The following is a 5,322-nucleotide window of genomic DNA, read 5'->3' on the forward strand; positions in this document are numbered from 1 at the left end:
CTTTAATGTGTCATAAAATAACACGATGGATGTTAAAAATTAACACTCAAAGTGAAAAGGAATAATACAATGCACTTATGTTGTGTCATAAAACAACACCAAGGGTGTCAAATATTTAACACTATTAAAGAGTTAAAATATTAATACCTGTCAAAGTGTAATTTTAACTCAGAATCCGTGAGAACTATATAAACTCAGAAAAAGTGTTAAATTTAACACTCGTGAGTTGAATTAACACTCACACCAATTTTGCTGTGTAGTGTGCTGTGATTGGCTAGCACTTGTCATGTGTCTTCGATCTGCTAGTCAAGATGGCGGATGAGATAACAAAATTCTGCCTAACTTTAGTTCATCAGAACATGTCAGGTATGCAATTAATCTGCAGATGCTCCAGCTCAAAATGAGAGCAAACTTTTCTGTGCATGTCAATTTTTGAGCTACAACAAAATCAAAATGTGGCCTGAAAAATGCTTTAAATATTTTAAGCTAAGCCTATAGGCAGAAATGGATTTCAGCAGTATGCAAGATGAGCTGTAGACAGACAGAAAGTACAGTTCCCAGATGTTTTAGGAAAACATTTTTTAAAGTCTAACTTCATAGTTGTTGCCTTAATCCAACAGAGTTATGTAAGAAACATTTATTTCAATTCAAACCAAGGTTAGTTTTGTTGCCTAGACCTACTGTAACTGAAGTGTGTTTCACAATGTTTAAAAACTGTAACTCTGAATAGAAGAAGTTTGTTTTCTCAAAATGTAATGTAGGATGCAATTTAGTTGTATAAAAACACAATTATTACGTACAGATTGAGTGAGAGGTGGACTAACATTCTGCATCTGGGATTCATTGACAATAAAGAAAACACTTTAATCAGTACAGTAGCAGCTCTCATACTTTCTCTGCTGCCAGCTCACTTTTCTACATAAAAACCTGTTTGGTTGCAGCTTTGACAACCTGACGAAGCTCAAACTGAAGTTGGAGCTGCACATTCGCTGTGAACGCAGGTTTGAGCGAACAGCTGCCAAGCCGGTGTGCCGCGGCGTCGGAGGCCAGCGTTTCCATTAGAGCTGGATGTTAGCGAGGCGTAGCCGCCGGTGACGGATGCTGCTGGCATCGGCACGTGTGCGCTTGCTGTTTTCTCCCACACACAGGAAAACAGGAAATGCAACAGGGAGTAATGTGGAACAGATTTGACTAGTCTGAAGCCAGCCACTCCACTCTGCCAGCCACAGCGGCCGACAAATGGAAGACAAATCAGACGAGATGAGACGAGATAACACGCGATGAGGTTTAAAGAACGCCAAGACAACAAAACATGTATAGGTAGTTAAAATGAAAAATTACATCCACCACTCCATCTATTCATCCCTGTCTCCAGGATGCAGGCGCTAATTAAAGCTGGACCGTTACAAGGCAGGCACTGAGGATCAATACCAGCCTCACCACCCTGCAGAGGGCCAAGCAGGGGCCAAACGAGGCAGGGAGAGAGAGACAGAGAGAGAGAGAGAGAGAGAGAGTGGGGCTGCATGTCTGCCTTCATTTATTGAATTTCCACTTGCTTTACAGCACGGTGCTAAGCAGAGGCACGAACAGCCTGCAGCTGCTTACAGCTAGCCAGCAACACTCCGGACCACACACACACTCACCAGCGAGGGCTTCATATTGAATTACATTCATTTACTTGAGGATCATCTTTAATTTATAACCTTATTATTTCAAGCTCAAACATAAAACTAGCTGTGACTTTAAAACATAAGTTGTTAACATTTCACTTTTTTTTCTATATCTATGTCAGGGATGGGCAACTGGAGGCCCGGGGGCCGCATACGGCCCGCACCCTCACTTGAAGTGGCCCTCAGTACAACTACATGCATTTGAGCATGAAATCTTAAAAGTGAAGTGTAAAAATGCACAAAATTACTTCTTGCAATTAACGTTGGTCTGCTGTTCTTGCACTGAAAAAACAGAAATCACAGTAAGTGGTTATTTTTTAATTTGCTTCAAACCTTTTGTATTCCTATTTATACTGTTATACATGCATTGAGCATGAAATATGTTAAGTTACTGCACTGTAAACATATTTAAAATTGCAGTTTCATCATATCTGGTTAAGTGCACGGTCCTATATGTGGCCCTGTGGTAGTGTCCATGAAAAATTGTGGCCCCCTCCAGCATTTAAGTTGCCCATCCCTGATCAGTGTTGCCACAGTTACCTTGAAAAAGTAATCCGATTACTGATTACTCCATTAAAAAGTAACTTAGTTACTTTACTGATTACTTGATTTTAAAAGTAACTAAGTTAGATTACAAGTTACTTTATTAGTTACATTCAGCAGCTGCCGACAACAACCCCTCGCCGCCTCAACATAAAAATGACAACCAGTTCTAAATTGCCAATACTCATTTTATTGGAAGTGTATTTTTTTTTTAAAGATTATTTTTTGGGCATTTTTGTTGCTTTATTTATAGTGACAGAGTGAAAGGGGGTGATAGAGGGGAAGACATGCGGCAAAGGGAGCTCAGGCCGGATTCGAACCCGGCTCCGCCGCAGCACATGGCATACATGGCAAGCAATCTACCGGTGTGAGCCACCTGGACGCCCGGAAGTGTATTTTTAACAGTAACGTACAAACTTAAAAACAATTTCCTGAAAAAAATACATGTTTTTATAAACTTCGTTTACATTAAAACTACATGTCTCTCAGTCGGCGACTTTTCCTAAATATATGTGTTTGATGGTTTCTGAAGCTTACAACTTATATATAATAATATATTAAAATGAAACAAACTCTGAGCATTTATACCCCGGACTGCCAATAGCGATCATATTGACTGCTGCATATAAACGGCAGTTATAGACCACTTTGTCCAGCTGTGCTGTGTGAATCGCAAGAGAGAAAGAGATGAGATACCGGGCGCGTACGGGCAAAAACTGAAGGAGGAGGATCGGATGGTGGCTCAGGTAGCGATGAGGAAACTGTCACTGTAAGCTGCACACCTGTAAGCAGCTGTGCTCCATGCAGACATTTCTCAAACTTTATTTTGTAGGCTAAGGACAGACTAGATCATGATTGTGTTGGATATAAAGCGCCATATAGTCATCCTTACTGATTGACTTAACGTAGCCTGAAGGTAGTGGGAGTGTCTGTTGTGAATTTAGGGGGCACGTCAGCCAGAGCTGTAGTGAGTGTGTGAGTGAATGAGTGAGTGAGACTGCTGCCTGCTGAACAGAGGGTCGCAGAAAAAGGATCTGAAGTGCCCGTGTTTCGGCTTCAAAAACCCGCAGAACTGATCCGAAAACAGCCCAATTTTATCCACCCACCCAAACCCATTTTTACCCGCAAAATAGATTGCAAAACCGCCGATCGACGTCGCTCCCCGAGTCGCAAGAAGAAAGCAAATATATCGTTTTACCAAGGAAAATGACAAAAAATAGTAACGCACACAGTGACTTGGATAAGTAACTTTAATCTGATTACTGGTTTGGAAATAGTAACGCGTTAGATTACTCGTTACTGAAAAAAGTGGTCATATTAGAGCAACGCGTTACTAATTAATGCGTTACCGGCATCACTGTCCCTGATATATGTAGATTTATTTTTGTGAGGACTCTTCACTGACTCAAAGCACTCCCTGGTCCCTTAGCCAAAGATAAATCACACCTAAATGCCGAACCCCAACCTTTACCCCATCCCTAACCAAGTCGTAATCCTCAAACAGACCTTAGAAGTAATGAGGAGTAGCCAATATGTCCTCACTTTCAAAAGATGCCCTTGGTTAAAACCCGGTATGTTCACTATGTAGGACAACAACTCAAACACAGGAACACAAAATGGGGAATGGACAAAATGCTCACTTTCCAATAATAGTCTCCAGGTTGCAAAAATAGTCCTTATTCTCCAAAAGAAAGTCCATACTTTCTTAAAAAAAAATAGCACTTATGTTGTTTCACCTGTTCACACACACATTCATACTGGTGGCCGTGGCTATTGGGAATTCATAAAAACACTGATGAACGCAGCATCGGTAGCAATTTGGGGTTCAGTATCTTGCTCAAGGATACTTCAGCATGTTGGCTGCCATGGTCGGGGATCGAACCACAGACCAACCCCCAACTGAGCCACATCCGTGTGAGGTCCCGACAAAAAAGCCGTGCTGTGGGGACGCCCCTTGTCGCAGCAGGACCACTGTTCAAATTCAGCCCAAGGTCCCCACTCTCCACACAGTCACAACTGTTCAAAAGGAATTAGCTCCTACTTTAAGTCCCCACAATCCAAAAAGGTCCCCCGCTTTAGGGTCCCTACTTCTTTAGTTGGTCTAAAAAAAAAAAGTCTTTGCTGTCTAAAAAGTGTGCTAATTTTAATATCTTCACTTTCAAAAAATGTCTGTACTCTCCAAAACAGTTGTCTTGTCAAAAAAAGGCAGATATTTTAAAGTTCAGTTGGTTCTCACAATGATGGTCTAAGAGCAAACACAAACATTCAATAACCTAAAAATTACAGTACATTACATGACAATACATGTCATTTAGCTGACACTTTTGTCCAAAGCGACTTACAATAAGTGCATTCAACCTGAAGGTGCTCGACTTAGATCACAGAAATCAAGTAAGTACATAACTTTAAGAGCTAACTGTCATCGCTACAGGAGTGCTATATGTTAAAGAAGAAAAGAAGAAGAGCATTTAAAAATAAATATATATTAGGTGACCATGACGTAACCGAGGTATTGTTGGAAGAGGTAGGTCTTCAGGACAGATGATTGGGGAAGAAAACATATCCAAATCTTACCAAAGATTTTAAAGAGACCAACTCTGGTGGGACTCGAACCCACAACCTTTGAATGACTTTTCATGTGTTAGTCTAGAAGTCCAATGCGCTATCCATTGCGCCACAGAGCCAATAGTAGTGGTTACACTTCATAAAGCACAGTTAAGATGGAGGAACATCAGTGAAAATGACTGAATAGTTTAGCATTTCAACCTGATGAGTCTTTACAGTGGGATCGATGGTGAAGATGGCCGACCATCGGGCTTCCTGATCTGCAGGCTGCTCTCTGCACCTTTGTGCTCTCTGCTCGGCCAGCGACAGCCACCTCCATCAGCGCTGATGTGAGGCTGTAAAAAAATCGAGCCGGGCATGCTCGCGGCTCTGATGCTTTGATTACCCCGAAGCCTGCAGCTGCCGCTCTGTCCAATTAGTGTTATGTATGAGCTCCATCTCATCAGCGAGGCTGCCTCTTCTCTCTCCTGGTCCCTGGCCGGCCGGCCCTGAGCCGCCACCAGGCCTCAGGGACCCTAATGAAGAATCCAGCCAGGGAATCTTT

The 5,322-nt window shown here is 42.0% G+C and overlaps 1 non-coding gene across 1 annotated transcript; it reads right to left on the minus strand.

Moving 5' to 3' along the window:
* Positions 1–4,805: 4,805 nt before the first annotated feature.
* On the minus strand, positions 4,806–4,897 carry trnar-ucu (transfer RNA arginine (anticodon UCU)). The gene is given in 2 exon segments: positions 4,806–4,841; positions 4,861–4,897. It is a non-coding gene; the product is annotated as a tRNA-Arg (tRNA).
* Positions 4,898–5,322: the final 425 nt, after the last annotated feature.

The sequence above is a fragment of the Centropristis striata genome, chromosome 12, assembly GCF_030273125.1.
Source record: "Centropristis striata isolate RG_2023a ecotype Rhode Island chromosome 12, C.striata_1.0, whole genome shotgun sequence".
NCBI lineage: Eukaryota > Metazoa > Chordata > Actinopteri > Perciformes > Serranidae > Centropristis > Centropristis striata.